Source organism: Chrysochloris asiatica, unplaced genomic scaffold (assembly GCF_000296735.1).
Source record: "Chrysochloris asiatica unplaced genomic scaffold, ChrAsi1.0 scaffold00024, whole genome shotgun sequence".
Lineage (NCBI taxonomy): Eukaryota > Metazoa > Chordata > Mammalia > Afrosoricida > Chrysochloridae > Chrysochloris > Chrysochloris asiatica.
In genome coordinates this window covers 25,614,604-25,623,909 of record NW_006408542.1, presented here as the reverse complement: position 1 = coordinate 25,623,909, position 9,306 = coordinate 25,614,604, and the positions used below count along the sequence as shown (strand labels likewise).

The 9,306-nt window shown below is 37.4% G+C and overlaps 1 protein-coding gene across 4 annotated transcripts in view; it reads left to right on the top strand.

Moving 5' to 3' along the window:
- NRXN1 (neurexin 1) overlaps positions 1-9,306 on the top strand; it is a 1,648,890-nt gene that overhangs the window by 1,455,053 nt on the left and 184,531 nt on the right. The gene's annotated exons all lie outside the window — the stretch shown is intronic.

Sequence of the window (9,306 nt, the reverse complement as noted above, 5' to 3'; positions counted from 1 at the left end):
TCTTGCTTCAGCCACAAATTTTCCCAGCTGTGAGCCTTCCAACCTTCTAAGTATTCCTTTATATGTGGTTCAGAGTTCTAGGACCATCCCCTGAACCTTCTTGGTCGGGTATTCTGTGTTGTTGTTGGCGGAGCTCTCTGCTATCCGTCCACCTGATCCGCCATCTTGTTTGTTCTCTTATCCCAATATTTTGCAGCTGAAAATAACATTTAATATCTCACAGCTTTTCTGAGCCAAAAATCTGGGTGAAGCTTAGTTGGATATCTGTAGCTCAAGATTTCTCATGAGACAGTAGTCAAGCTATGCACCAAGCCTAACGTCTTATCTGGATGTTTCAATTGGGGAGGGGTTATTGCTGTTTGCTCTTGAGTCAGTTCTGACTCACAGCCATGCTGCATAGTATGTCCTAGGAGTAGCTGGTAGGTTTAAACCACTGACCTCTTGGTTAACAGTACAGTTTAATCCTACAGCACCACACCAGGACTTCAGGAGACAGGCTGTTGCCATTGAGTCAGTTTCTACTCATAGTGACCCAGTATAGGCTTTCCAAGGAGTGGCTGGTAAGTTTGAACCACCTACTGGTTCAAACCAACCTTGCTGTCCTGTGTTTATCTAACAGTGCCATACCAGAGGGGTTGTTTTGGTTGTTAAGTGCCATCAAGTTGGTTCCAACCCATAGCAACATTGTATAGGGTTTCCAAGAAGCAGCCGGTAGCTTAAACTGGTGAGCCCTAACCGCTGACATTGCGGTTCATACTGACTTTGCAGTCCAGCCCACAGTGTCACACCAGGAGGGTATGCAAATCCACTTTCAAACACTCTTGCATGGTTATTGGCATGCCATGCTCTTTCATCACATGAGCCTCTCTCTGTACAGAGCTGTCATAAAATATGGCAGCTAGCTTATCCCAGGACAAGCAATTCAAGAAATGTAAAAGAAAGAGTACCTCAAAGTCTCCAACTTTTAGCAGATCCTAAATTACATAGAAAAAAGACACACGTATTACTCTTATCATTTCTGAATTGTGATAGTCCTAGTTTTTTTCTTTCATGAGTTTTACCTCCTGAAACAATTTCTACTTGCTTAAGTATTTGTGGTATTGCACTTAAACAACCCCACAGAACCTTATAATCATTCTTCTTTGACAAATTTAGCAATAATCATTTGGACTCGAAGAGCAATCACACATTTCTAAATGACTTTGTGTCTGATAAGGAGTGAGTTCTTTTACATTACTTTATTATCATTCATTTCTGATGGTTGGAAATAGATGCTGTGGTAAGCCACTACAATAGCCTTCAATCTCTTTAATATCTTATCTTTAATGAAATCTTAGAAGAAAATGGTGTTATATTTCTGAACTCATAGTCCTCTGTTTGTCAATAAAGAAAAGCCAAAATGAAAACCTAGGCATAATTTTGTCTTGCTATCCCATTTCATTTTGTAACAGCGAGTAGGAAACAAGAAATATTAGAGAGATATTAAATTTTGGGAATAGATAGCCTTATGCCAACATTCCAACTTTCAAAATTTGACTTTAAGAAATATGTGCATTTGTTCTAATAACAAATAACTCAAAGTTATATATTGCCATGCTAAATACTTCAGAGACATTTACACAGTAGAAAGCAAAAGATAAGAAATATTTATTTTTAAAAGTAAATATACATGAAAGTGGCTACAATTGTAGTCATCACTGCCAATTTTTTGTTAATCATCTTAACTGTTCCTCCCAACCCAAAGAAATACACATTATTTCATCATTTCTCTAATAAGCTTAATTTATTTTTATTTTCAATATGTATTTTGTTTATCTTCTTAGATTTTACTGTGTTGCAAAATGCCACAATACTTAGTAAGTTAAAACAACAGCCATTTATCTAATTCACAAGTATGTGGTTCAATAATTTGGGCTAGGTGGTGCTTCAGTTTGTGGCCAGGTTTGGCAGATAAACTGGGCTAGTTCTTATGTCTGTGATTAGGTACCAGTTTTGTTACAACTGAATGATCTAAGATGGTTCAGTTGCTCCACATCTTCTGGAAGACTAGCTTAATCACTAAGTTCTATGACTGAGAGTTGTTGTTGTTAAGTGCCACCTCATCATTTCTGACTCATAGCAACCTTATATAGGATTTCCAAGGAGTGGCTGGTGAGTTTGAGCTGCTGACCTTGCTGTTCAAGCTCTTGTGGTCCAGTATTTATTCTACAGCACCATACCAGGACTCCCATTACTGAAAATAGAAGTGTGCAGAAATCCAGGTTCATAACTTGCATAGCATTGTTTCTGCTGCAAGTCAGAAGTTGATCCAACTCTAAGGAGAGGAACTGCATTAATTTGTGACTGCATTTTTAACCAATTGTACCTAAAAATATATAGTAAATCCTATATTAGCATTTCTGCTCCTAAATGATAAATGATATTGTTGCTGGTTAAGTCTTGTCCAGTCAGTTCTGACTCATAGCGACTGTGAGTTTCCAAGGAGTCGTTGGTGAGTTTGAATCACCAATTTTGTGGTTCAAACTGACCTTGTGGTCCAGTGCATTATCCTGCAGTGCCACACCAAGATAAATGATAAAGTCATTTATAGTGAAAAGGCAAAGATGTCGAATGAAAATGGAGAAAGACACATTCAGATCTATCACAATGATAATACTATTTCCGTTGCACTCGTTGTGAGAACATTCCATCATGGATTCGCAGTTATCAGAACAGTCAGTTTGTTGAGCTGACAGCAGGTCATTTAAGTTCTGTACTTAACTTTCTTCTTCAGATATTCCCTTTAGCAATCTTTGATAATCGAAAATCACATTTTTAAAAATGTTACTACTGACACAGGGTACGGTGGCTGTGTGCCGTGGAGTCGGTTCCGACTCATAGCGACCCTGTACAGGGTTTCCGAGGCTGTAAATTTTTACGGGAGCAGAAAGCCTCATCTTTCTCCCGCGGAACAGCTGGTAGTTTCGAACTGCTGACCTTGAGGTTTGCAGCCCGATTTGTAACCACTACACTACCAGAGCTCCTTAACACAGGGTATGCATGCCCATTTTAAGACCTAATTCTAAATTGTGGAAGAACTCAACAGAAAAATGATGAGGCTTTTTTCTACCTCAAAGATTTAAAGCCTCAAATCCCTTTACAGGATCATTATGAGTTGTAACTGACTCAATAACACTTAAACTCTGAGGTTTCCTTGGATATATTCATAGTAAATACAAATTGTTGCTGTTGTTGTTATGTGCCGTGGAGTCGGTTCCGACTCATAGCGACCCTGTACAGGGTTTCCAAGGCTATAAATCTTTACGGGAGCAGATCGCCTTATCTTTCTCCCGCGGAACCGCTGGTAGTTTCGAACTGTTGACCTTGCGGCTCGCAGCCCTATTCGTAACCACTACGCTACCAAATACATATGTGGAAATACCCTTTGCCAAACCTATATATATTGTGGGTCCATCACAAGAGCAAAAGACAAGTAGGGTAAATATTATTATATACATGTTACTGAAGTAAAAGTAATAAGAATACCTACAAGTTGATATATAGGTATTCATGCAAGCTGAAGAGATGTGAGACAGCAAATGGGAAGCTAAAAATTCTTTAAGAAAAATGAAAATCCTTTTCCAGTAAGTGGAAAGAGAGTGCATCTCCACTTGGTTGTTGTTAAGTATTATTGAGTCAGTTCTGACAGACAGCAACCCTGTTTAGTATTTCCAATAGTGGCTGGTAGGTTTGAACCACCATTCCAGTGCTTATCCTACAGCACCATACCAGTATTCCAACTCTACTTTAGATGGAAACAAAATCCAGGTAAGTAGAATCATCCAGGTAAGTAAGTAACATCTTGAATCAAGTGATAAGAATTTCTAGCACACCAAAATTACTGACTCTCAGGTGTGGATAAAAGAAAAGTTCACAAAGTTAAAAATGTTTTAGAAATTCTTTGTATTTTTTTATTTATCTTTCCCATGTTAAGACACTTTTATTATAGATAATCAAGTTACCATGGCTTTTATTTCTTATTGAGACTTGCAATAAATGAATGCTCTCATTTTAGCGTCTTAGAATATGGTGTGATGGTGTGGGCTAATGCGTCACACTGCAAAGTCATTTGAACTGCAAGGTCAGTGGTTCAAACTCACCAGCTGTTCCTTGGAAATCCTATATAGGGTTGCTATGGGTTGGAATCCACTCGATGGCACTTAACAACAACAACAACAATCTTCATTGTGTGATAAAATGGAAGAATGAAATATAAGAAAGATAATGATTTTAATTCTATTATGACAAATAGAGCCAACCTTTTATTTTAAATTAAAACAATTAATTCGTATTTTAAATAGCAGTCTAAGTCAGGCTGGCCAGATACCTACACTAAAACCTACTCGTGTTGTTGTTGTTAAGTGCCATCGAATCAGTTCCGACCCATAGCAACTCCATATAGGGTTCTGAGGAGTAGCTGGTGAGCTTGAACCACTGACCTTGCAGTTCAAATGGCTTTGCAGTCTGGCACATTAACCCACAACACCATACCAGGAGTCCTACTCTTGTACTAGACTGTATATAAATGATCCAAGCAGACTTTAGGAAAGCAGTATTCAGATAAATTTTAAAAATACATTTTTTTTAGGAAGGAATTAAAATATGACAGAAATAAAAGGGTCCCTCAAAAAGTTCATGGAAATATTCCATGATCTTTTAATTAAATTTTTGTGTGAATTTTTTCGAACCCCATCATATGTTGAGTATAAACCAACGTGGGTGTGAGGAATGCACATTATTAATTATACTCAGTATTAGTATCACATCATTCATTAACTTAGGAAATAACTGTAAAACATCTACTTTGTGAAAGGCACTGCTCTAAGCAATATAAAAATGGTAGTGAACACAATAGATTAAAATTTCTGCCCTGTGTTGTTTGTTGTTAAGTGCTGTAGACTCATAGCAACCCTGTATGGGATTTCCAAGGAGCGGCTGGTGAGTTTAAACAGCCAACCTTGTGGTTCAAACTGAGCTTATGATTGAGTGCTTATCCTATAGCTTCACACTGTCCTATTGGTGTTTTGTTTCTAGGGGATAGAAATAAATATGAAGAAAATATTTAAGTCTAGCAAGTCGATTCTGACTCAAGTGACCCTGTAGGAAGAGCAGAATTGTCACATTGGGTTTCCAAGGCTGTAATCTTTATGGAAGGAGTCCTGGTTGCTGTGTAGTATAAGCACTGGATTGCTAACCACAGGGTCAGTAGTTTTAACTCACCAGTGACTTCACAGGAGATGGATGGAACTTTTGCTCCCATAAAGATTGGCAGCCTTCGAAACCATAAATAGAGTTGCTTGAGTCAGAAGCAACTCCATGGCACCTAATAACACCAGCAATCTTTCTGGAAGCAGACTACTGTATCTTTCTGCTGCAAATCTGCTGGTGAGTACAACCAACCAACCTTTCAATGAGCAGGAAGTACTCAGCAACTTCACCATGAGGAGGCACATTATAGGGTGTAACCCACTACCACTGAGTTCATTCTGACTCATAGCGCCCCTACAGGACAGAAGGGAACTGCTTCCTAGGGTTCTCAGGCTGACTGTCAATCTTTGTGGAAGCAGACAGCCTCATTTGGCAGTAAATGCTATGGGGAAGATAATTAGAAAAATAAACTAGGTAAAAACTTCATAAAGAACAACAGTGTCAGAGACCTTTTAGTAGACTCTGTTCATCAAGTGTTCATTTAAAATATCTGATAATAAAAGTTATTTTTATTGAATCTGTAATTTCTAATAGTGAATATCTTATCCCATGGTTCCCTAGATTCTCCTTGAAAGTGCTCCTCAGTCTCTATGACAGTCTGCATTCATATTTTGGATCAGACTCCTTTACTAGTATGAATCAAGGTTAAGACCGTCTCAAAAGGAAGCGATACATGCCTGGGAAAGTTTGAGATCAAATTTAAGTGTTTTAAGGATCTTCTGAACTTGATCCATGAAGCCATGTTAGAAAAGTATGAAGTCATTTTAAAGTTAATGCCTTTGGTTATTACTGTACTAACACATACCTTTGTATGAGATAAAGAACTTGTGAGTTCAGAAATAATCAAGCTTTTCTGTAAAAATGGGCATAGCAATAATTCAGCAAAAATGCTTAAATTCCCACTGCGAACTTGGAACAGACGTTGTTGTTGTTGTTAGGTACCTTTGACCTGGTTCTGATGCCTAGCAACCCTATGCACAACAGAACGAAACACTGCATGGTCCTGTGCCAACCTCACAATCACTACTATGCCTGACCCCATTCCTGCAGTCATTGTGTAAATCCATCACACTGGGGTTCTTCTTTTTCTCCAACCCTGCACTCTGCCAAACAGGATATCCTTCTCCAAGGATTGGTCCCTTCTGATAATATGTCTGAAGTACAAGAGGTGAAATCTGACCATCCTAGTTTCCAAGAAGCACTCTGGCTGTACTTCCAATACAGATCTGGTTTTTTGTTTTGTTTTGTTATTCCGTGGTACTTTGAATACTCTCCAACATCATAGCTCAAATGCATCAATTCTTCAAAGATCTTCCTTATTCACTGTCCCACTTTCACATGCATATGAGGTAATTGAAAATACAGTGCTTTGGGTGAGGAGAATCTTAGTCCTCAAACTGCATCTGTGCTCTTCAACCTTTAAAGAGGTCTTATACAGCAGATTTCCCTAATGCAATGTGTAGGTTGATTTCTTGACTGCTGCTTTCATGAGTGTTGATGGTTGATCTTAGCAAAATGACGTCTTTGACAACTTCAATCTTCTCTCCATTTATATGGATGTTGCTTATTGGTCCAGAAGTGAGGAATTTTGTTTTCTTTACATTGAGATGCAACCCACATTGAAGGCTGTGGTCTTTGATTTTTATCAGTATTTTAAGTCCTCTTTGCTTTCAGCAAGCAAGGTTGACTCATCTGCATATTGTAGGTTGTAAATCAGTCTTCCTCCAATCCTGATGCCATGTTTTTCTTCAAACAATCCAGCTTCTCAGATTATTTTTTCAGCATGCAGATTGAATAAATATGGTGAGAGATTACAACCCTGGCACACACCTTTCCTAATTTTAAACCATTCATTGTTCCCTTGTTCTGTTTGATCAACTGCCTCTTTGTCTACATACAAGTTCCTCATTAACACAATTACGAATTTCTGGGATATTCATTCTACACAATGTTGTCCATAGCTTGTCATGATCCACACAATCAAAGGTTTTTGTGTAGTCAATAAAGCACATGTAAACATCTTTCTGGTATTCTCTGCTTTCAGCCAAGATCAGTCTGATGTCAGCAATGATGTCCTTTCTTCCACATCCTCTTCTGAAACCTGCTTGAAGCCATTTTTGTACTAACTTTAGCAAACTTGCATATGAAATCAGTGATATTGTCTGATGATTTCTTCATTCCATTGGGTCATCTGTCTTTGGAATGGGCATAAATATGTATCTCAGCTGACCAGGTTGTCTTCCAAATTTTTTGGTATAGACAAGTGAGTGCCTCCAGTACCACATCAGTTTGCTGAAATATTTCAATTTGTATTCTATCAACTCCCAGAGCCTTGTTCATTGTCAATGCCTTCAATGTACCTTGAACTTCCTCCTTCCAGATCACTGGTTTTTGATCATATGCTACCTTTTGAAATGGTTGAACATTGACCATTTCTTTTGGGTATAGTGACTCTGTATGAAACTGACATTAGCTCTCAAATTGGAAGCTTGATATATATTACTAATTTTTCCATTCAACTTTAATGACGTAATCATGATTCATTCATGAAATCTCAAAAACTGAGTTTTCTTTCCATTTCCCTTACCATCACACTATTTCTCTACTTTGAACTATGACACAACAGTCTCTAAGCTGGTCTTCTTGCCACCAATGAATCCCTCATACCACCATTAGATTAATTCAAGCAGTATCCCAAAACTAAAAAAAGTTTCAGGTCAAATTCCCCATCATCTACAAAAGCCAAAGAAAATCTTAAGTATTTAAATTGTTGTAGACAATGGATAATGTTCATTTTTAAATGAATAAAAGTACTTTTCATTTTTTTACATGCCATCAGACTTTTTCCAGCATATTTCCAAACCATTCTCTTCCTAATAGTAGTGGCTGAACTAGTCACAGTTTAATAGCATATCTATCATTTCTATTATACTCCAAAAGGAATTTTCAAATAGAATTGTGGATATTATCTCTTTTTTAATCCCTCTATTGAATTATTTGCAGCATATTCCATCTGTTGCAAAGGATAATTCATTCAGATTTTTTAGAATTGGGTTGGGGGCAATTGTGTGTTTCAATTTTTTAGAATTGAAATGTTGCAAAGGAAGGCCAGAGACATTCATTTGGATCTGGTGAGACCAGAGGATATATTCTTCAAGAAGAATACTTCAATAGTGAGTGGGAAATTAATGGCTGAGTACTGGATTTATCTTTCAATACTTCTTGCTAAAAGGGTTGAACTTCCAAACAACCCCAAAGTAATACAGACACGGAGAGTCTTTTGAGACACATTTCTAACACTTAAAAGTACTTGGTCATTTTAGATGATGCATTTGTATGAGACAGATGGCATTGTTCCTTGTACACTGATATTTTCTAAATACACAATTAGAAACAGAGAAGGAAACGAGTAGCCTCTGACAACAGAAGAACTGGCAAAATGATATTGTTCCCTTTTTCATCCTCATTGAGTTAAAAGACATTGAAATTTAAAAGTTTGTGAGTGGGTAACTGACTGTACTTTACACAGAAAAAAAAAAAAAGAATTTCAAAGTCTAGCTAAATTTTAAAGTCTAGTTAAATTTTATTCATTTCTACAGATGAACTCTGAATTATAATTAAGAGGTAAGAAAAAAAAAAAAGGAAGAAATCATTCCACAAGTGCTACCCATAAACAAAAACAAACCCATTGCTGCTGAGATGATCCCAACTCACAGCAACCCCATGGGACGGAATATAATGCCCTGCAGATCTCCCAAGATAGTAATCCTTTCAGAAGTAGACTGCCACATATTTCTAAGACGGCTTATGAGTTTGAACTACCAACATTTTGATAGCAGCCGAGTGCTTAATCATGGTGTCACTAGGGCTCATTCTACAAGGAATAATTTAGCTGGGTGACTTAGAGAAATTGTCATTTAGGATAGTTCTTTGGATTTCATTTGTAACTCATTGTGCTTAATTAAAAATATAAATTCTTAGAAAATGTATGATGATCAATAATATAACAACACAACCTTAGTTTGAGCAGAACATTCTATCTAAGCATGCTGGAATAGC